The sequence below is a fragment of the Rhamphochromis sp. 'chilingali' genome, assembly GCF_963969265.1.
Source record: "Rhamphochromis sp. 'chilingali' genome assembly, chromosome: 18".
Taxonomy (NCBI): domain Eukaryota; kingdom Metazoa; phylum Chordata; class Actinopteri; order Cichliformes; family Cichlidae; genus Rhamphochromis; species Rhamphochromis sp. 'chilingali'.
In genome coordinates this window covers 23714883-23739643 of record NC_137945.1, presented here as the reverse complement: position 1 = coordinate 23739643, position 24761 = coordinate 23714883, and the positions used below count along the sequence as shown (strand labels likewise).

The 24761-nt window shown below is 38.7% G+C and overlaps 1 long non-coding RNA gene across 1 annotated transcript; it reads right to left on the bottom strand.

Annotated features, from left to right (window-relative positions):
* Window positions 1–320: 320 nt before the first annotated feature.
* Window positions 321–24456, bottom strand: LOC308386251. The gene is made up of 3 exons (XR_013969754.1): window positions 23696–24456; window positions 18970–19040; window positions 321–526 (listed from the first exon to the last, which is right to left on the bottom strand). It is a non-coding gene; the product is annotated as an uncharacterized lncRNA (long non-coding RNA).
* Between the last annotated feature and the right edge of the window lie 305 nt (window positions 24457–24761).

The following is a 24761-nucleotide window of genomic DNA, read 5'->3' as shown; positions in this document are numbered from 1 at the left end:
GCTGTTCTATAAAAAGAAAAAATGATTGAGAGCAGTGGTGGTCATCCTGTGGCCCCCCTGAGTCAAAATACAACACATTTTAATTCATTCATTAGGTTTATTATATTACCTTAAACTGGCTTTTTATTGATTCGTTATAAAAAGATTCACCTTTTACTTCACAGTTTACGTCCTGCACGACGGTACAGTTTTACTATTGTTAAATGTTTATTTTCAGTAACACATGTAACAAACTATTTCCCCCCTTATGCATATCTTCACAACAAACAGCCCGTGTATAGATGTTTGCTAGCTATACCAGGCTTAGCTACATAGCTCACTGTAGACTTTTAGAATCTGTCCTTTCTGTTTATTTACAGAGAAGAGAAAATCACAGGCCACACAGAAGAGGGTTAATGTGGGGGAGATCCAGAGGTCAGAGGGCAGTCCAAACATCCAATCCTCACGACCCACGCACACTCTCACGGTTTGAGGGGAAACTCTCTAGCTCACCTCACTCCAGGGACACAACGAAGGGGACAACAACCTGAACAGAAGGAAGGCAAACAATCACCGAGGGAAGCCACGAGGAAACACACGACAAGTCAACCAGAGATTGAGCCGAGGTCTCGCTAACGGCGTAGGTTAATGTTCCAGCCATGAACAGCTGTCTCTCTGTGCCTTAGAACGGCTGTGATTGTTCCTCCACCTGCAGTGGAGGAACAATCACAGCCGAGTAGGGCAGAGACTCAAGAAGAGTCCAGCCCACGATCAACACTGCACATACACACAAAAACAAAGGGAGAGAGAGAGAAAGAGAGAAACAAGGAGAATCCAGGAGAACCAGAGCCATGAGACAGAGAAGCTTTAACCCTCTCAAATTAAACTTTTTGTTGCTAATGCACAACCAAGTCCTGCAGTGGTACTTCTGAGTAAAACAAAACTCATAAAATATGTATGTGGGGTAATCAGGTTGTTAGTTCTTAACTGTTGCAAATCGGCAACGCCTGCCTCGAGAGGGTTAAAGACTGGATGGTGCTACTGCCGTTTACCAGATGGTTAATGCCTATATAGTGTGATTAGGGCTTCTTTGTGACGGTTCTTGTAGTCTTTGTTCAGTCTCCTTTGTAGTTGATCATTGTGTAAACCTGTTTTCCTGGATTCCTGCTTTTATGAGGAGTTTTGCTATCACCACCAGTCACTGTTGCCTGAACCGGTCAGTTGCTCTCGGGACCTGCAAAGGAAAGGACTTCCCCTTCTCCACCTGCCTGTTCACTTCTCACTGCTGCTCACCCATTCATCTTGGACTTCTACTTGACAGCCATTTACCCTCCAGAGCATCTGCTCAAGAAACAAACAAATACTGCAAGATCCTATTGAACTCACCTTGGCCTCTCTGGCAGCGCTCCTGGTTATATTTGAAAGGTTATCTTCTCTAGCTGCTTATCTGCTCTCCTTTATTTCATTCCTGCTCTCAGTAAACAGTCGACACTCTGGTTTCTGAGTCCAGTTTGAGCTGATCCTGTTTACATATTTTGTTTTTCTATGCTTTTTGCATTAGTGACGAGTTAAGAGTGTTTGTGTATAGTGACCTAGTAATCTGTACCATCAATAAGCGTGGTCTCCAACAATATGTGTTTTCAACATGATTGAGGGCTGTAAATGACAAAAAGCTAAAGATATGAAATGTCACTGTGCAGTACAAGACGCTCAGATGGACAGACAAGTACGCTATAAGGCCCAAAGTGTGAAGCAAACAGAAAAATATTTTCTTTGAACATCCAGTTTGCATGTAGATCTAATCATCAATGGCTAAGTGGTTTCAAAAAAGTCCCATTGTGTCTGTTTCTGCATTCATATCAGGTGTGTGCAATCAGGAAAAGATTGTTCTGAATTACACTTAAATACTGACAAGACTGCACAGACACACACACACACACGTGCGCAGCATTACAATCCACAAGAAGCCCATCTTTGATTGCTGCCTTTTTTTTGTCTTGTTATTATAATTCATTTAAGCGGGAACCCGACAAGATTCGAGGCTTCATTAGGCAAAGCCTTCCTGTTTTCCATCAGAATGTAATTGAATGTACACAGATATCCGCCTGTAACATAACCTCTGAGGGTCTCCGTTACCACTTCCTTTAATAAAATCTGACAATTCATTATGTTTGACGAATGGCTCGTTGGAATATTTTCCGCGCGGCAATTAAATAAATGTGAGCAGTGAGGTGTGACATTATGAATTGTATAGATTTAACCAAACATTGGAGACATATTGAAGCAAATACATTTTCTACACTGTGTAAAATGGCTTTCATTTAGAGCAGAACAGTTTTGTAAGACTTGCATTATAATGCATGTTGATGACAAATATTAGCTCAACAGAGATTAATACTTAGATAATATGAGGTAAACTGTTTCATGCAGCATGTGCAATGTGCATGATCACAGGGGTGTCTCGTTTACCTGGAGGAAAAGTTGTTCTAATTTTTAAGATGACTGGAAATTGTTTCCTTTAGGACCGGGACCGCGTGAACAGTGTGAACTTTTCATCTCCCAAATGGGAGATCACAGCAACAACAGGTATGAAACAAAAAAATTCAAAGAAAGAAGTAGTTTAGGTATTCACTTGAGATTACGCTTTAGCTTTGCAAATATTTGACCAAAATTTGGAACATGTGAATCAAAGACCTGACTTTCCTGAGTCAGCAGAAGGCAAAAAATATCATTAATTAAGAAAAGCCCGTGCAGCGATGGATGATACAAGGATTCTGTGCTTTGTAGAGCACTTTGTACTTTTCTTTTTTAGCTTTTTTCTTTAGGCCTGTTATTCTACTAAACTATTTAATCCTTGTTACATGTGCAAATTATTCCACCTGTCTCTCCGTACACACACACAAACACACAATAAACACCAGCATCTTTGCAAACACAGGTAAATTAAACTCCAATTTAAAATAATAATACTGAAAAACTTACAGAAAAGACAGAATTTTGAACTTTTTTTCTTAGTGTGTTTTCTCTCATTTTAAGAAGATGATGCATTTGTAGCTGTGCCTCAGACACAGTTTTGTCAAAGAGGTTGGGTATATCTGTGCATCAGGTGTTGGCTACAAATAGAGGTGTTGACATGAAACTATGACGAGGCAAATTAAACGCAATAGTAAAACCCCAAGAAAAACCTTGGAAGAAATTTCATTTCTTAAGGCTCCATGTTGGAAATGCCCGACTTTATATTTAATGTTTATAGCCTGGTACCAAAAATGGCTTTGGTCTCTTTAGTTTTTCCTTCCTTTGAAACAACTTTACAACATTTTTATGTTTGTCTTTATTGTCATCGAGTCGTTTCAAAAACCCTGGCTCCAGAAGTTGCTCCCTGGCAGAAACTGACACGTCCCGTCCTCGGCTTCCAAACATTTGCTAGTTTTATGTGTGTTTTTTTTTGTTTTTTATATAACTTCAGCTTTTTGGGATAGTTCTTCTGACAAATAATATAAAAAAAAAACACATCTTCAATTGTGAATTACAGCTGGACTTCCTGTTCTCAGGACCGTGGCGGGAACACTCTCTTAAGTCCTATGTTTCACTTACTTACCTCCTAAGCTGGGCACAATGCTTCGCATTTGAATTTGATGAAGGCTTAGAGTTATGCATTATTAGTGGCTGTTTTGAAGCAATGTTGCATGCTGTTTTGTCTTGTTAAACTCTCCATTGTACTGAAAGACACTGCAGGGAGCTCACTGTCCACTGTCTCCGGTACATACATTTACAAGGCCAGGTTTATGAAGTCTAAAATTAGCATCCAAAGTTAACATTAAGCCCGAGTCGTAGTGACGACTCCAAGTCTGCCTTCTTTTCTAAATATGGTTTTGAGTCTGCCCCTGCCATGTTGTTGGGAATCTAACTGCTCTCACATTAACACCTACTGTGCAGCCAATTTGTAACACACATCTTTGGCCTGTAACAGCCATAACGCCTGGGAAAAACTCATATATCGGCCTCCAGCCATCCAGCACATCAAACTTTGAATCTCTGCCACACTGCATAGCTGTGATGCTAAAGCTTGTGCACCTCTCTGATTTTTTTTAAAGAACTTGGTAGCCACACATCCATTTTACTTAATAATTGATAGTTAAAAGGTTCATGGAGCATTTTAAAAGTAGCCTCATGCAATACTTCTCCAGGTTTTCAGGAGGCTTTTCAAAGTTTTTCTTTGGACATTTCTTTGGCTGCTTTTTTCACTAATCCAGTCCAGTCCTTGTACCTGGCCATTTTCAGAGGACTGCTTTTGTTCGTTAAGCTTTTAACATTGACTTATGAATCATTCAAGCATAAAAATGGCATTCAACTCCAGGGATAAACCCATTTTTTTGTATACAGATAACAGACAACGTTTTGCAGCAACTTCACAAAAACACATAACATTAACTGGACAAGTGGAGGACAAAAGAAGAACTATCGGGCAAAAATCAGCAATTGAGTGTCATGTCCTTAAGAAGCCGGAAAACGAAATCAGCAAAAACCCATTGCAGGACCTGAAAGCCATCATCAGTTTGTATGTAGGAGGTAAGAAGAGAGGTACAACAGGGAGCAGGGGCAGCTATCTGGCTCTGTCACGGTTTGGTGCTGTTTCAGCCAGTGGTGTTGATCTTAAGAAAATTGATGGGATTATGAAAACAGGAAGTACTATCAGATTTGATCTATGATGCAGCACCTTCTGGAAAGTTTCTGATTGATAACAACTACATTTTTTTGCATGACACTGTTGCATAGAAAAGCACACAAAAGAAGTGTATCAGGCAGGGATTGGTCTCCCCAGAGCCCGGCTCTCAACACTGTTATTCCATTTTCTGTCCTCTCTGTCGATAGAGAACAGAACAAAAGGTAGTCAACATCTGAAGAAGAGCTTTGAAGGTCCTTCATAAAGCCTGGAGAGTTATTTTGAAGTCTATCTAAAGAATTTATAAGAGAGGTTGCCTTAAACACTTGAGGCTGTAATGAAGAATAAAGGTGGTCATACCTAATATTGACCTTCAAGCTCCTCAGAATGTGCAATGTATATTATACTTACATACTCCATTTTCATGTATGTTTGTAGAAATATTAATAAATCTCTGCCCCTATTTCCATTTTTATAGCATTATCTTTCTTAATTTATATATACTAACTTATTGGAAGTTACAAGTTTACTTTTTAATGCACAGGTACGATGCACAATCTGTACTATTTCTAAATATTCTTAATTATTTAAACATCTTCCAGTACCCTGCTCTGTCTGCACATTACAACCTGGGTTTGCCATTTTTATTTGTACTTTAATTAATAAAAACTGTACAGTACTCTGTTTTTGTAACTATGTAAATATTTTTTCTGTAAAGATTGTGTCTGTTTCTGTTCTGTGTCCTGTTCTGTTTGTATATGTGCTTTTTTCTTTGCTACTGTTACAACCAAATTTCCCCTTGTGGGAGAATTAAAGGATTATTCTATTCTATTCATTATATGTGTGTGTCCATTTATAAGACTCATGGAAAAACAAAACTATAAAGAACTTTTGCTCCTTTATTTCCCTGAGGGGTCGCCACAGCAGATGCATCTGCACGTTTGATCAGTTGCTGATTTTACTAATACCGCTCTTCTATTAATCCACACTTGGAACTGGCAGTATACTCGCTTGTGCACCCCTAGAGGGTGGGTTTATAAGCCCTGCAACACTCAAACCAGAGATCTGGTTTGTAGGTGAGTGTGTTAACCAGCACACCGTGGAGCCATTACCACCATGGACAAATAATGATCATAAATATAGCTAACAGAATACAGCCCTTTACTTTGTGTAAACAGTTGCTTTGCAGGCTTTTGTGATCTTATACTACAAGTGTTTTTATAGAAATGTATTTATTTTTTTGCATATCCTCCAGCAAACTGGAGAATACAAAACAGATAAAGCGCTAAACCTCTGCATGCTCATTTCACTCGTGTGCCCCCCATGGAGGCCTGCCCTGGGCCACGTCCATGTAAACAAGACTGTAAACTGTGTGTGCTTGTATATGTATCTTTGTGGGAACCACTCTGAATATGAGGCACTGTGACTGGGCACATTTTGCTCTTTTATAACAACCAAAGGCTGTTTGAAGGGCTTAGACTTGGTTTTAAGTTTAAGGCTGGAATCAGGTTCACATAAGGGTGAGTTTAGACATTCAACTGTAATAAAGTTTCAGGGCTAGTTAATGCATAATGTCACTGCCAGTCCTCACACAGATAGCAGTGCAAATGTGTGTTATGAAAAAGAACAGGTGCTTCCTCTTTTTGCAGTAATTCTCCACTGACCTTAAGAAACTGACTCTCTGACACACACACACACACACACACACACACACACACACACACACACACACACACACACACACACACACACACACACACACACACACACACACGCACACCCTATGTCCAGATTCTTTTCCCCTTTATTTTTAGCTGCTTGGCTCCTGTCTCCCTCCATTGTTTAGTATTATCTCACTTATTCAAACTCTTTTTAAAGGCTTCGAAAAAGCCTAAAAAAAAAGCTGAAATGATCGCAGTCGACGTTCCCTATCCCTGGGTCACATGCTATTTTAACAACAATAAACAATGTCGTGTTCCCCTCCTGTGACCAATGCAAAAGTCTGAATAGAGATACTGATTGTGTTGTGTTTTCCCGCTGTGCTAATTGAAGAATCAGTGCAATTGGGGACAATGGCTGGCGTCTCAGGGTGTTCAGGACAAGCAGGAATGATTTCTTTTAAAGTGCAATCAGAAGAAAACACTTTAGAAACTCTGACATACCTCAGGTAAAGGTTTTGAGTAAATGCTGATTGTGAGATCAGGCTTTGCATAAATGATGTGAATGCCCCAAGCAGCCCTCTGAAAAGACTGTAAACAGATTTTTAATATGCCAACTCAATCTGCAGACTGAAATTAACGAGTTCAAGTTTAGTGGAAAAAGCTACAGACTCTACGGAGACTACAGACGCAGATTTCTCAGGCATCACTCTTGACACAGTCAGCAGGAGTTTCCACAGGATGGGTGTCTCGGTGCTGGCACGTGCAGCACAGCCCTATTTGGGAAGCCTGTTAATAACTTTGCAGTCAGTCCAGAACTTCCCAAAAAGCTCCTTCAGCCAACACAGAGATGTTTGCTCTCTTTATAGACGAAGACAGGAAGACAAGTCTGAGTTGCAGGAGTCTAATATTAAAGGAAACAGGAACACATCTTTGTAAGACTCCAGGTGGTGCTGGCATGTTAATGAGTTTACAATCTGGAGAATGATAAACTCTACTGCTAACAAAGTTCACAGACTGACACATATCCTCTATATGAAGGAAGAGGAAACTTTTAAGTGGTAGCAAATAATTTATGACCTCTATAGGACAAGGAGGAATTAAGAGAACCAGGAATCTCCTAATCGAAGGAAATTAAAAAAAATTAGATAGTTAGTTTTACATTTTTGGTGAAGTAAAAGTGTACAAATAAATCTTCCAGACCTACAGAGGAGATTATGACAATATTTTTGTCACTGGCTACCTTCTGTTCTGCTGTGTCAGCAGTGAGTAAGTGAGGGCTTGTTGACAATTTTATGTGCTTTGTGTTTAAAACATCTGTGATCAGCAACAACTGCCCATGGTTTACATCTTTGTTTTATCGCTTCCTGTTTCATTTTGAAATCAGTGTTTCTGTCACGTCACTTCCAGCCTTTTCCCCACCCTCTCTTGTTTGGACTACAGAAAGTGCTGCAGCTTTCCATCACATTTTCATGATCCTTGTATTTTCCAGTTTTCTATTTTTTATATACACATGTTTCCAAGTGTTCTCTTCATGCATGGCTTTCTCGCACTTTCATGGACTTTGACTTTTGCCTGGCCCTCACTTGTTTGTCTGCCACGTTGCCAGCCTGCCGACCCGTGCATGACCTCGGCCTTTTCTTACAGCTTTGTGTTTGAGACTTTATTCTGCTTTCCTGCATCTTATGTTTCGGTTTCCTCCTGCAAGTGTGAAAAGTTGCTTCTGGAGATATAAAAATAAATAAATACCGAAAAATGTAACCGTAGAGAGTTTTAAAGCTTTTGAAGCACCAAATAATACGTGTAATCCTGAGGGAACCCCTGAGTTAAGTGCCTCATATTCATATTATTCACTGTTTTTTTTCCATGTTGGTACTCCAGATGATGATGATGATCTTACTGCTCTAAAAATGAATCCACAGCAACCTAAATGATATTCAATCTCCATTTAATGACTGAGCGACCTCATTAAACCAAAGAAACTCACAGCAGTGAAATTAGTACTCGCTGCACTTAGAGCTCCAGAGACTCCGATCAAGTTTCCATTAATCTAACTTTTTCTAATCTTGCTCACAGACGGCAAAAGTCAAATAATTATTTCTTCATACATTCTTTCTATTCAAGCTCACCTTAAAAAGCTTATCTACACAATTAGAGACCCTGAAGTGTTGATTTCATTTAACAATGTAGTTTGATGACTGAATAATATTCTGTTAACTGCATTTGACTAATTTGGAACTGATGATTGGACTAGCTGAAAAGTGAATCGCTGATGTTGATCTAATCCATTCTTGTAAAACATGCACTTCTATATGTACTTCTATGTACTATAAATACCTCGGAGTATACATTGACAATAAACTGGACTAAAAACACACACAAACACACAAATGCTCAGGATTTTCTACGAGTCTGTTGTGGCCAGTGCAATCCTCTATGCCGTTGCATGCTGGGGGAGCAGGCTGAGGGTCGCAGATGCCGACAGACTCAATAAACTGATCCGTGAGGCCAGTAATGTTGTGGGGATGGAGCTGGACTCCCTTAAGGTGGTGTCTGAGAGGTGGATGTTGTCCAAGATAAAGACAATGTTGGATAATACCTCCCACCCTTTGTGTGTGTCTGTGTGTGTCTGCCATGTGATTAGAAAACTAATAGCTCTGCCCTCACAAGACAGGGTGAATCGGCAAAGACAGGCGAGGACTTGGTCTTTAAAGGCATATTTGAATATGTCCATTTCGATTAAAAATTTAAGAGGCAATACTGAAGAAAGTGCTCTTACAGCACATACATCAGCACTCCACATGCTTCAAACCCTTCTTCTGAGTGAGGTGGCAGAAGTGCAGGAAACGGATGGAGGTGGTGCTGCCAATCAACATGTCAGAATAATTATAACCTTGTCTGAAGCTCTCATAAAGGCTCTGACCCTCTGCCCCCGCAATAATGGATAACTTTAGAAAGTCCCTCCTTATTAGGCTTTTTGATGAGTCTTTTTGGATGAACTGAGGTCGTTTTTTGTCTGTATCTGTTGTGACAAAACGATTAATTATTATATAGATATAAGTATATCAAGTCCTTTGTGTGATGATAATTATATTTAATCACAGCTAAATCTTTAAGTTAGTGTTGAATCTTCATCAGGCCCAGTCTTCTGTCTCTGAAACTCTTGAGCCAATTCTTCTGTTAGTCTTTGACTTGTTTTATTCCATATCTGTGAAAGTGGTTGAAAGTCAGTGTGTTGCTACTGCTTCTGAACTTTTCTCACCAAACTCTTTCTCTGCCTGCTGCCTTGGAAAAAGATGTGCTCCTTGGACTTGGTCAGTGGTTAATTTATCTTTTCTGCTAACCTTGAAAAGCTTTTGCAGATAAATCATAGTAGAGCAGTGACAAATAAATATATATGTGTGTCCCTCTGAAAATCTAAAGTGGCCCCTGCAGACCTCAGCTTAAAAGTGCAAGCTGCAGATAGATTTGAAGACAGAGGTGGAGGCAAGTCGACTGAAGATAGATTTCTGATTCAAGGACGAAACTTTCCTCATGTGGTAAATGTGGAGGGTAGAGTACAAGTATATCTTTTTAGAACAAAAAACACTTGATGTGTAGCTACATATCTAAGAAATTCAGGATCTCAGCCAATTATAAACAACGGTTTTCTACAGTGTGAAAACACACAAGACATTCCTCAGCATGGGGAAAGGTCAGCTGTCTCTGCCTTTTCATAGCAGTTTAAATAAACCTGACAGCAACTGTGGCAGCGGGAGTTACCCAGCCTTTATTCTGCAAGAAGTGATGGATGATGAACAATTTGTAATAGGAACGACACAACCAAGGCAAAGAATAGCTTTATAAGATCCAGGGAGAAAGGTTCAAATCTCTCTCTGCCAAGTCAAAAGCAAGCAAGCAACCAAATATTCCTGAAATGGGCAAAAATGTTTCACAAATTTCTGAATTAATCCATGCATTATCATGCATTACACATTAAGTACATAGCATTTAGTTCCTGTTGTGGCTAAACCAACTCTCTAATATATTACTAATTTAATTGCATGGCTGCTGATCAATGCACAGTAATGTAGGATGTTGTTTTAACAGGAAGAAGGGTATGTGGGGATATCGTACAGGCAATCTTACAAATTCTCACCAGATTACTGTTGATGTATTTTCATATATTTGGGGAAATGCATTTTCTTTTTGTCTGAGTCTGATGAAAGGATCAGTATTACATTTCAAGCCTGACATTTCTAATAGCTTTTATTGTCTTCCCTGAGCTCAAACACAGTCTGTCTGTCTTCCCTCTTTGTGTAGACCACAAAGGTACATTGTCTGCTGCTTTGATGGTGTTTGCAGCGCTGATGTACAGAGTTAGGAGCTGCTGTTCCAGTGAGCCCACCAGCCTCTTCACTAGCTGCTTTCTGAATTCTTTATGAGGTTCTTTCCAAAGTAAAAATATAAATATAAAAAACAGAGAATATGCTACAGGTTTTAAACCTTCTACATCAGCAGGTAGGCAGCAAGCGTATATGCTTTTGGCAACTGAACTCTGACCTAGGGTCCTGACCACAGCTGACATGTAGAAAAACTATACAACCTCGTCAAATCCCTACATTTTCCCACAGACTTTGATTGGAAATCAAAAGAAAAAATGATTTTGACTTTCGCTGAATCTGCTGTCTGCATGATACTCAACATTTTCTATGACTGAAGTGAAGCTTTTCTAGACAGATCAGTGGAATATGAAGGAAATTGGAGAGTGTGCCAGAGATGTGGAAATGATGTGCTGCGTTCTGCAATTTTTAGCAAATGTGCTGACAGATTTCTGATTGGATTATATGAGTGCTGAGCAACTGTGAATAGATGGCAGCGATCAGAAGCTGAAGAGAACAGAGGAGGAAGATGAGTTTGCTTTATGCATCATTGTCAGGGTCATAATCTCTGTGGGCAATAACAGTAGTTTATATGTACGCAGTGCTGAGGATGGATTTCTATAAGCTGGGGATGAACACATACTGATGCTACACTATAACAATAACAGTTAAACCAATGCAGTTGTAACTTTTTGACTCAGTTTGCAACAGTACGTGAATTTTCTTACAAATTCAAAGGTACAACCCAGGAGATATTTTGTGCAGAGGTCAACTCTGACAACAGCAAACAATCATGACAGTTGTGACCTTTAACCTGGGGGAATAAACTGCTTCACCAAAGATGCTTGGTCAAATTATCTACACTGCTTCCATGGAGACCTGTTGTAATCATGTCATCGCATTTTTAACAACAACAATGTTCCTCACTGTGAACCAACTATTCCATATACGTCAGTATATCTCAGTGCAGAACTTTGCAAGTATTAAATCACTCTTTATTTCTTTATATTTTGCTAGTAAAATGTAAGATAGGTTTAGCAATTTATTGAAAGTCAATATTTGGTCTGACCACCTTTATTTTTCAACACATCCTGAACTCTCTTAGGCAAGCTTTCTTGTTTAAGTCGTCTTGAGGAATAGTTCTCCAGGCCTCTCCCTTGGACTTTGGCTCTTTTGTTATGTTTTCTCCTGAGATGATCCCACACTATGTCAATAATGTCGCAGTCCGAGCTCTGGGGAGACCAATCCATGACTGATTCCATTGTGTGTCTTTCTTTGACTTTCAGACACTGATCATTTGCTGTGAGGTTTTTTTGTTTGTTTGTTTTGTTTTTTTTTAGATCTGCCACTTCTTCTGTCCTCCTCTTGTCCCATTTACCTCAAAAATTTTAAGGGCACAATGCGCACATCATGCAACAATATGGCTGGTTTTCAACTAGCTCTTCTGGAATCACCTTGTTGGTATAAAAATACTATTATATGCCCATCAATCTGTGTTATTTTTGGCATTTTCAAAAACTGGCTCTGTGAAGCAACCTATTTAAAAATTATTGGGGGAGGGGGTACTAAAGGCTTCTTCACAGTACTGTATATATATATATATATATATATATATATATATATATATATATATATATATATATATATATATATATATATATATATATATATATACACACACACACACTTCGTGTCTTCTTCTACATGTCTTCTTCGGCCCATTGCTGAGAAATGCCAGACACAAGATTATCAGAGATCTTGCATAACCTGGAAGCTCTCTTGCAAGTGAGACCTAAGCCACTTCACACCTGCCCTTTGTTGTCATGAAATATAGAAGGTTTTTTAATTCACTGTAAAACTTTTGGAAAATAAAATATTAAGAGTTTTTCTGTACTTATGAATTGAAAAGGAACCACAGAATATGAGTAAGCAATATTTGATTACTGTGTACACATATGGATCAACACTTTATCATTTTTACACAGGCTAAAATATGAATAATGCTACTTTAATCTCTTGAAAATACATTTAGCTTTAAATTAATTGACTGGAGATGCCTTAAATGTACAAGGAATTTCAAGGTGATGTGGTTGCATCACCCAATCCACTCAAACTGTCAAGAAACAGGGGAAGGATAATGGATCAGTATCGATCGCTATGTTATTGGACTGTCTTTGCCCCAAACTCTGTATGTGTCAGCTCTGAAAACACTTAAATTACTGATTATTTGTCACGGTGGACGAAGAAATCGACTTTTCCCAGGAAGCTAATCAATGATCCCGGCTGCAATTAAATCCAAAGGCACCTGAAAAATAACAGGGAAACATGGTGAACAGTGGAAGTTTGTTATAAAAATCTAAGTTCAAAGCACACAGAAGTTCATTCAGGAAATAGAGCTGGTTATAAGGATAGTTTTATTGTTTCTATTTGACACTTTGTTCTGAGCTGAGACACTGGGTTTGAAACCACTCAATAGATTTTTCTTTTCTTCTTAAAATCACAATCTTGAAAATTGGAAATGACAAGTAAGCCCTATTGTGTGACTGCAGTCCAGACCGCGGGAAAACTGTCATCACTCACAGACAATAGAAGAGGAAGCTATTGACTTGCTGAGTCAATGGTAAACAACTGGAGCTGGAAAGATTTGATAAAAATCAAATACTGACAGGGCTTCCCTGCTCGAGACACACTTACTTCATGACTATATATATGATTTGCTTACCCTAAACGTAATTAAACCTAAACTAACCTTCACTGTAATTCATGTTTTATTAATACATTTTATTTAATGCTTTGAGGATCTGTGCTTTCCATAAAACGTATCACAAATTTCCATAAAACAACTGTATAAAGAGATGTGTAATATGAGTACAAGCTATGATAAATCAGTGTAAAGATATTGTAGCACTAACCTAAATCAAACGTTACCTCTTTCTTTACGACAACTTTTCAGGTAATCATTAAAAATATACTTTTAATCATAGAAAAATGAAGTTACATGCCATTCTGCCACTGAACTCAAGACCTGTGGCTCCTTGAATTCTAGAGTGTATCTATAAGAATGTTAAAATTGTTATTCTTATAATATTCAGACTACAACATGTGCAAGCTGCACAACACATGCATGTATACAAACTGCTGATGTAGTCAACATGCAGCCCCCACTGTGTAATAAAAAAGCATCATGATATCTTCATTCTGTTTAGTTTAGTGCATTTGTATTTGCTGCTGCTATAAAAATGGATTTGATTGCTGATGCAGAAGTTGCATTAATAATGCATGGATGTTGTTGGACAGTAATATAATATAATTTTATCCATCCATATTTTTGCGCAATTACAAGTCAGCATTGACATTCAGGTATTTGAAGTTTGGCTTTGGGAGGATAACAATTTAAATGTATATACATTTTGTTACAAAAGAAAACTGCTGATTCTACTTTGATAGGGAACAGAGCTCTGCTGTTTGGAGGCATGCTGTGGGAACAATAATGCCCTCAGTTAAACTCAAGATAATGTTAACAACAAATACTTCAGTTAAAAGAAGATTAGGTGCGACAGAAAGAAAGAAGGGTCTGTGGTTGAGGCGGGTTGTAAAGTGGCATGCACTGCACTGCACATCAGGAAGGATCTTAATCTTTATCTTAAATAGCACACCCCTAATATCAAATTTTGTCCAAATTTGAAAGCATATCAGATGAATCATGGGCTATTACCAGCTGATCTACTGGGACTGCTGGCTAAGTTTCCAGCATGGCCAGCCTGAGCTAACACTGTGCTGGATTTAATGTTAATGTTAGGCATTAGATTTAACAGGCAAAACACAGAGAGACTTTTAATGAGGTATTATGGTCTAAAAATTATGATAATGTGCCTGTCTCTAGCAGTTTTTAAAGGAGCATTTATTTTAACCCTCTGATGCATGAATTATGAAAGCCTTGGTCAAGATTTTTTTCTTAAGTGCTTTTATTCTTCTCAGGACATGAAAAAAAATGTTCAACTCTTTTTTCCCCAAAAATATGTTTTTTTATAAAGTTATAAACTTGTCCACTCCAGTGGACTACATGCGCCTGAGCACTTAGCATGAAATACTGTGAATTTACTATAAAAATTAATTACCTTGTGTTCTATTGTAAATATACAAACACTTGTTTGCTTGTATCCTTTGAAAAACATCTCAGCAATTTTTTTGGAACTTTCAACTCATAAGGCCCCAATGTTTAGACATAAATAACAAAACCAATCAACAGTCCTAGCTGTGAATCCTACACCTGAATATGGCAAACTATCTCCAACAAGAGAAACATTTTTGAGTCTACACAGTTCTATAACGATGCAGGACAGTATTACCAAGCCCTTAGTAGCATGCTGGAAGAAAACACAAACTGACATCTTAGTCTCTGCATCTCCAAACACTTCTGTGTTCATCACACCTAGGCTGTCCGTAGTTCCTATGTCTCTGTTCTGCTCTGGCAGCCACTCTCATCATCACTGGACTTATCACTGAACTCCTCATCACTGCACTCATCAATGAAATCATCATCACTGGAGCTGGATGGAATTTCCTGGACTATTCTGTACGCTGCCTTATTCTTTGCTGCATTTGAAGTCTACAAAATATGATAAAATAATTATTATAGTAACTCAAACTACAGCTGATCTGCACAGAAATATACATTTTAAATGAGTAGCTTATAAATGTAACAATTATATGCTTACTTATAACCAAAACAGTCCCAAAAAACAGTGAGACAATTTATGACTTATGTTAAAAAAATATAGTGGGTAATGCATGATGTCCACTACAGTGGACACATGGTTAATCGTAGTTTTCTACATATTAGACATAACAATTTCTTATTCCAAACAGATAATATCCTTCCCTAGATGTTACTGCATATCATCATATTTTTTTTTACCTGTTGGGCTCTTTTAGCATAGAAGGATTGACAGGATATGCCAGCAGTGGTCGGCAGGGGTGACAGTTTGCCTGCCATCTTTGATTCAGAGGAAATTTACTTGCAGTTGCACTAACTGAACACTGAATTGACCTCAATGGAGCATGGCAGCAGAGAGCACTCTAGAGGCTAATATGCAGTTCCACCATAGAAACCAATGCATTAAAGAGATATGTACGTTTTAGTAGCTGTCCACTCCAGTGACCACTATGCATCAGAGGGTTAAATGTCAGAGTACGTCTAGCAGTTACGTAAGTGGAATATAAAATTGCCCCGGGCACCCACTTAAAGGTATTTAATTGGTAGTTCAGTCAAACTGAACTTTCTTAGCCTTGTTTTGTCACTATTTTACAGAATCCAATAAGCTGTAATTGTGTCTTGCGTCCTTATAATGCAAATAATTTGCAGCCCTGTCACCATTTGCCATTTTGTTGTTATGACAGCTCTGCCATCTGTGTCTAGGTTCAGTCGATTCCAACATACTTTTCCTTTTTTGCGTCGCAGTAATTTCAGTCAAAGTAAATGTTGCTCAGCATGTATTACCTTTAACTGCAACACAATCTTCTCAGTCTCACTCGCCTCTTTGAATAATTGAAATTCCATTGCCAAGTAGTGTTGGTAGTGTGTCTATAGAATGGCCATCCTTACATCCATGTTCTGTCTGGGTCACTGTGGCAGCAGTCTAAGTAGAGAAGCCCAGGCCTTCAGTTCAGTTCAAACCAAGCAAGAGACGTAATCTCTCCAAAGATTCCTGGGTGTGCCCCAAAGGGCCGCTTCCCAGGTGGACACGTCAGAAACACCTTACCTAGCAGGTGTCCAGGAGGAATAATAGCCACATCAGCTGGCTACTTTCAATGTGCGAGAGTAGCAGCTTTAGTCTGATCAACTCTGAAAACTGAGCTATTTACTTTATTTCTAATGAAGGACCCAGATACACTACAATCACATTCTTTCACTTCTGGTCATGGTTTAGATCTAAGTGTGACAGCTTCATGTTCACACCCTGTCTGAATCACAACAGACCTGTTCAATGTCGAGCACTGCAGGAACCCCTTGGCTGCAAGGGAAGTAAATGCCACAGACTATCTAAACTCTTTCTTGTAATGCAAAACCAAAAGTCGAGTCTTGTTTCATCATTACTGTACACCAGCTTTCTTATCACATTCATTTTTAACCTAGGAAATAAAAACAGCCTTTCTAATTAAACCTTTGAAACTTACTTTTGTGTTATCGTACCAAAACAAGATAATAAAAACATACACAGTGCTGTAATTTCACAGTTGGATGACAAACTAATCTCTACATGCCTCTTTGCAGTAAGAACAGCGTCTTACATGCATCTTCCTCCACCCACCGAATGTCTGCGCATCTCTCTCCCACCTTTATTCGTATAATTATCCACCCACTCTTCTTCTTTTCCTCTCTCCATCATTCCTTTTTGTGACAGTCTTTCACGCTGCCCCCTCCACCTCTACCGCTCATTCTCTCTTGCACTTCCACGTCACTTCTTCTCTGTTTTCTTCTGTCTGCTCCTTCCCAACATCATCTCTCCTAATCCTCTCCCCTGATGCGTCTTGTTTGTCTGAATGGGTCCCTTTAATCCAATTACTTCTCTCCATAATGCTTGTGTCGTCTGAGGCCAACACTAAGATCTATTAGTAGAAAATAACCTAAATGAAGTTGGGCAGCAGTGAAAGCCAATAGAGATAACCTGAAATGAACTGTTACACTGATTGCTTGTGTGGAAGAGAGGATAGTATGTATACTGCAGTTCATCTGAAAACAAAGGGTGCTGTATCTTTCCGAAGTACAGGAGGCTGAATTGAAACAGCTCTCATCGCGGCGCGCCGCCACGGTGATGCCTCTGGGCAGCTCCTGCACATTAATCACGCAACCTTCGCTTATTGTTCCTGAGAGCAGTCAGTGTGAGGTTAGCTGCTGAATAATTTCAAAGGGTGCAGAATAATTTCATCCAAGTTTAGACTGCAAAGCATCTGTCATAATTATGTCAGGCTTCAGTGGGTTTAACACTCCCACAGGTGAGCGCTCTCTCGGGGCTGAAATGTGTGATGTGTTTCACTCGCTCTAAGGCAGCCCTATAAATATCACAGCAAAATAAAGAACGTCTCTTTCTATAATTCATCAGTTTCGAGACATTTGTTTTCACTCATTTGTTTTTAGACCCGCTCAAATAAAAGCAATGAAAATCTTTCTCAGATGTTTAAGCGTGTTTTTGAGGACGTATCCTTGTATTTATGAATTCCTGTTGAGTCATATAACTGCGTAAGCACAAGCAGAGAGCTGTGGTTTTACAGCACAAACAGAATGGAAGTAGCTCATAAGACTGTACCAGATGGGTTAGCATTCATGGGATAGTAGTGTTTATCTTCCAGATTCCTTTAAATTTTAAACACCATGCAGCTTCATACTCAGGCATGCAGAGCAGTGTTTGCTCCTGTGTTTATTATATGATCTGATTAATATCCTAATAGAGCTGCTGGAGTCTCAGTCACTGTGTAGGCAGGAACTTGACAGCGAGACATGTAGGCAGGAACTTGACAGCGTCACATGAGGTCTGATATGTGTCAGACCTCATGTGACCATCGGCGAAGCTCACAGATAACTCGCTTGTTAGCATGTTCAGCTGAGCTTAATGACATGAATGTACCCTCAGCTGTAAATGAGGAAATGTGGTGCATGCATCTTCATTTGACCTCCCACAATCACTCCTGAGCCCAGTTTGCAGCTGTGGCTAGCAAAATTCTGAATAATGACGCTGCTGTGTGTGTTACTGGATGGAGTAAGAGATGGAGCATTGAGAATGGAAATAAAAATGAAGAGTTGGCAGTCTTTTAGGATTTGGCCTGAGATATGTATGGAAGCCCATTTATGCCAGAAATAATCAACTGAAAAGTCATTCACATAAAGATATTAACATTTGTAGATCGACACCGTAATTCAGTATTTAGTTAGACTGTCAGATCATTTTGTCCAACTTTTGTTTGAGTCAAAATTTTGAATTAGTTTAAGGTTTGTTACTACCTTTTGAGTGGTTTAACTATCTCTTAATCTAACAGGAGCAAACCCATCCATCCATTCTCTTCTATCACAGCCATGAGCAAACCAAAATGATTTTTTTTTATCTCTTTTTGTTTTGTAGTATTGATTGTGCCATGATTAAGATTAAATTGTGACTCCCATCAAGTAAACTAGATTTTTGACAGTTTTGCCTTTTTATTAGAATTAAAACTCTGAATATTCATTTTTCTACAGATGAAGATCAGAATCTGAAAGTAATATCCTCAAGCAATGGAAGAAAATCTGACAGAGGACCCGAGGGATGTTTCTCACCCTTCACTTGATCCATCGCTGAAGTCTTGTCAGAAGTTGTCTCAGCAGAAGGGTGGCTGCAGGAAGCCGTTCTTAAAGAAGGGAAACAAGGAGAAAAGACTGAGCTACACCAAATTACAGAAGAAAAGGGCTGAAAATCATTGTTCTTAGTAATTTTTTTTAATTCAAATTATCATTATTATGTATTGAGGAGACCAGGAGAGAGGTGGAACAGTGAGTGTTTACAACCATCAATAAAACAAGGTGGATGTTCTGTCATGTTTTGGGCAGCATTTCAGTCACTGCTGGTGGGGATTTTATCAAAACTGATGAAAATTTGAACACAGTGTCATCAGATTTTGATTTAACATGCAATACCATCTGGAAATATGTCTGACAGCCAGTGGCTTTTTTTCAGCACGATAATGATCCCGAACACACTGTCAATGCAGTAGACGCATCCCTGAATAGAAGAACACACAATGGAATACTTTCAGTCATGGATAGGCCTCCACCGAGCCCGGACCGCAACACTATTATTCCACAAAAGGCAGCCAACGCCCAAAGCAGGTCTTTGAGTGGCTGTTGAAAAGCCTGGAGAGCTACTTTGAAGACTACTTAAAGAATTTATAAGAGAGCTTGCTTAAAGAGTTCATGCTGTGTTGAAGAACAAAGTTGGACATACCAAGGTTGTTAGAATATCCAAACTCTCTTTTGTCTTATACGCTCCGATTCTATGTTGGTGTGTAGCATCCGATTGGCAACAGATTCAGGTTCCAGCATTTCAGTGATTCCCAACACACAGCTAGTGCAGTAACAGCATACTTGGACAGGAAAAACACAAAACGGAACAGAATGCTGTATTTTTATTTATGCTGTATTTCATATGTTTGAATGTTTCAGAAAATTGCAGCTAATAAAGTATTTCCTATTTTTGCAGCAAAACATAAAGAAATGATGGTTGACTCAAGACTTTTACACAGTGTTTTAAATAATCGAATGTTTACCACACCGGACTGCTCTGCACTCAGCTGTTTATGATTATCTAATACCTTAACTTTGGACCTTCATCAAAATACCATATCTTGGTTTATTAAATAGCAGAACTAAAATAACAAAACATTTTTGGTTACTATTGTTAAAATCTGACTGAAATTTTCTATTATTTTTATGAAAGCCACTGGATAAAAGTGCAGATATGAGATGAGACCCTTTAGGAAATCATGGTGCAGCTTGGATTCAAATCTGTTTACCACCTGAGAACTCCATTTTGTAACTTATCAGTAATTTAAACAATGTTCCATCCATGTTTTATGGATTAATGGACAGAATCTCAAAATAACCTTTTATTTCTTGGAAAGTGTTTTTCTAAGAAATGCACTTTCTGGTTAATTTTCCACTTCACAACACTAACCCGAATGTTGGAAGAAAAAAATTTGCAAGTCCCCATTGGGAGGTTTAAAATCTCCTTTGATTGTCCCTCTAATGAAATGAAATTAATGAAAGTGGGTGAGCAGCCTTTTAAAGCAGAGTGAGGCATCAGAGGTTTTATAAACTGCTGATTGAAACCCTCCCACGGTGGATGGGGTTACTTGGCCAGTATTCATTGATTTACCAGGGTTTTTTGTCCTGCACAGTCTTAAGAAAGAAATCCATAATTACCCATATGTGTGTATATATACATATATACACACACACATACACATGTATATATATAGAGAGAGAGAGGGCGAGAGAGAGCGAGAGAGAGAGAGAGATTTACATAGCATAGATTTATATAAACAAGTTTAATTGGGATGGACTGCATTGTGTTGCACTGGGATATCTTTTCTTTCTGTCACTGCTGGCTGTTCAACCGTCTCTTTACTCTTTCTTCATTTTTATCATTGTTTGAGGTCCAGACAGATCAATTGAAATGTTTTACTGCACAGCCACACAACTGTAATTGTAACTTTGCTTTCTCACCAGCCTCACATGTAATCAATGGGGCCTGTTATACAGCAGCTGACTTGCTGTAGCTGGTCTCACACAGATCATAGGTTCATTCTGTTTTCAATCATAGGTTGTTATTAGTTGTTAAACTTGTTTCTTCCTGCAGCATAGCTTCAAATTTTTCCTCATGTAGTGAGTGTCCCAGCAGACTTTCATGCTTTTTCTGAAACCCCAAGCTGGAATTTAATAGCCTAAAAATGCCCACGAGTCCTGAATGATCCTATGCAAAGCTCACAAAGCAGAGAGCTGAGGACAGCTGTTTATTTGTTTTGTTCTTGTTTATAGATTAAACTTTGTTTATGCTTTAATAACTGGAGGCAGAGCCAAGGCCAGCTGAGTGTGCTTCACATTAACATTTCGTTTTCAGTCTCTCTCTGCAGTGATATTTTCATAGAGACACATGCCCCCCCTTGGCGACTATCAGTGTCACAGTATGAGTTGCAGTTTTAGTGCACTGCAGAGTTGGAGCCAGGATAACAACTCACCTGTATAGGACTAAAGATATTAGTATAACCTTGTTAGCTGCATTTCTGTAATTCTCCATTTTATCCATGATTACTAAAGCTGTTGTTTATATTAGTCACCAAGGGATATTTAAATCTTTAAAATTTAAATTAAGCAAAGGATATAAGGTAAGATGTACAAAGGCAATTCAAGTATAACTTAACAAATGTGACTCTTAGCAAAATGCTATCATTAGCATGAGCACAACCAGGTTCAAGGACGGACAGCCATCTGTCGCAACTGGTTGAAAGTGAGGGGAAGGTGAGATAGCTGACATGTTGTTGTTATTATTGTTCTCGCTTTCAGCTGCTGTTTATTGGCTTTCAGATAAGATCATGATTTAAGGGTTTTTGCAACCTTAACAACAATAGAAGCTTCTCCTCCACATTCTTGATCACAAACAGGAATAGAGTGGCTACTGGGAAGTTTGGGAATTTTCTTGGTAGTGAAGTCTTTTTTTAATCACATAGCCAACACATATTCTCTATGCAAAATATCAGCAGGTCATCAATCTTGGCTGCAGCTACATAGGTGCTATCCATAACAGGAAGTACCGGTTGTTATCACACTTTTAACTCTGTAGCACTTGGCCAGTTAGTATCTAGTTGTGGGAATGTGGACATAGTCAGAAAACCTGATTCTGCAAAGTGTGCTGACATGGACTGGTGTGGTTTAATCTGCAGACGATCATGATGAGGACAGTTTTGTGTGTGAGGATTGTGAGGATTGCATGTTTGGCACCACCAAGAAGCTAAAAGTACTACGTCATGAATCAGTTGGCAACGTCTGTTGAAAAATGAAGCCAATGCAAAATTACAAAAGCCTGCAGTTCCTCTAGTAGCCATGTGAGGCTCCAGAATCAATCAATCTCCAATGATTTTATCTCCTTATTAACAAGGGCTCACCACAGGGGCGATTCTAGGATCAGAGCTTTGTGGGTGCTGAGCACCCAGAGAGCTGCCCAGCCAGGCAAGATAAACCTGTCTCTGTCAGTCCCTGCATCCTTAAATGTTGTCCCGAGTTCTCTCTGACTGTCACTTTGGTGCATTTAAACCCCTGTTCCTCTCTGTCCTCATCGTCTGTTGTCTTCGTCTCCGTTATCAGTCATCATAATTTTACCATCTCTGTGCAAGTCTGCAAATTTCCTTGTTAAATCATAAGATTCTTAAATTCATCAAGTCTCTCTGTGCCTGGGTCCTTGTCACAAAACATGACATCACTGTTTTGTACATTTTAACACAATTTAATCCCCACATTTGTGAAAGAAAAGCAAAACACTTTTTTGAAAAGTCTGTAACAAAACCATCAAATCTGATAAAGGTTTTTTAAATGCTACAAAAGAAGAATGTATTGGAATAAAAAAATACATATCCTAACCTTAATTACTGGGGGAGAATAATGAATGATGCTCATAGTGAGTAAGAAGTAAACTGAGTGCATTTTTTGGACAGAGATTCACTTTTAATGTGTTTGTATAATATAATACAGATACATAAAAAACACTCCCAAAACAGAATTATTACAAATAAATTATTACAAAATATTAATAAAAACTATAAAAATGGAGGCAACTTTGCCTGTGGTAGAATTTATACAATGTATGAAAAAAATCTTTACTGCAGATGCTAATTTTACTAATTTAATAACACTAATTTTGTGTTGTAAGATTTATGAGTTTCATGCTTTCATAGTGGTCCTTAGGAGAGCTTGACATTTTATCAGGTGGTACACACTGTAAAAAGTGTGAGAAATACTGATAAGTTAAGTGTGTGTGTGCTTTTGGAAAACATTTAAAGCTGCAGTACAGAATCTTTGAAACAAGCTTAAAACATGTTTAGAATATAAACAGAGCATCTGCTTCTCTTTACAGCTCCTCACTCCACCAGGGCTGTTTGGCTCTTTCTGATAGTGTGCAAATGTGATGTACGTACTGCGGCAGTCATACAGACAACTGGAGGGTCCAAAAATTGGCCTACCTATTACTGGCTGAGGTTTCAGTAGAGTTGTGGCTGAACCACATAAAAATATATCATTAATTTTAATCTCCCCGATCAATTATAACGTGATGTTGGAATGTTGTTAAAGAGGCTCAAAAATGTTTCAACCCAGTTTGTTTTACAGATTTTGTATAGCAGCTTTAATATAGGGAGGACACAACTTCCAGATTGTGTTGAGTAAAATCAGGGTTTTTTTCTTTGTCAGTTTAACAGTTTGTGTTGTGCCTGTCACTGTTCCCTGTCTGTTTTCTTACCTGGTTCTTCCTGACCTTGTACTTTCTCCTCACATTCCCCTCTTTCCTCGCTCCCTCTTTGGACTGACAATCATGCACAAATAGATTGTATTCAATTAGATGATAAATTAAATTAATATGAAAAAATACTATTAAGATCACTAATAAAAAAGTCCTCTCTCAGTGTACTTTCAACCAAAAGGCAAATAACCAAACCACATGAACATCTAATAAAAGATAAATATTGAAATACTGATCCAACATTATTCTTGATTGACAGATCATTTGATTTTACACTTTCACCTGAATGTGGCTCCTTTTTAGAAAAAACTTCCTTATATCCATTATGAACCTGGCTGTCTCTCTGTATGCACGCACGCACGCACGCACGCACACACACACACACACACACAACAGGAGTTATAAGGCTAATGGGCATTCAGTCAGTTAGCTAGTTAGTATCCATTTCAAACAGGACAGTGGTAACAACAGCAGGCTACGGAGAATTTAAAGTTTTAGATTTTAAATAGGCTGTATACATTTCAATGTTAGCAACAGGACGGTCAAATGTCGCTGAATTTACTACAGAGCAGGACGGATTGTAGGGTAGCAAACATAGTCGGTAAACACGTTTTCAACACTGCAGGTTACCTGGTGTAATGTTTTTCAGCTAAAAAGAAACATGGTCTGACTCTTAGCAACTATATAAAGAGTAACTGAAGGTTAAATGCAGCTAATATGTCCTGTTTTAAGCCAGGCACTTACACCTCCGCTCCGCTGCGTCTCAGCCACCATCGCTCTGGCTAGAGCCAGAGCAGGGGAGAGCTGGAACAAACCATTTTGGGAGGGGGGTTATCTATACCTTTGTTGTTAAAATGTTACGTCTCAAACAAGTACAGTACTGTATGCTTTTTATATTTTTAGTAGTGTGTCACACCAACAGCAAATATTGTCAAAAAAAAGTAAGAAAACTTTGGGGGTGCTTTGATTCATTTTTGGGGGTGGGCTAAAATCGCCCCTGGCTCACCATCTTTTGACTTAGAATCAGATACCCATCCTGACAGATCCCCAGATAGATTCAAATCTC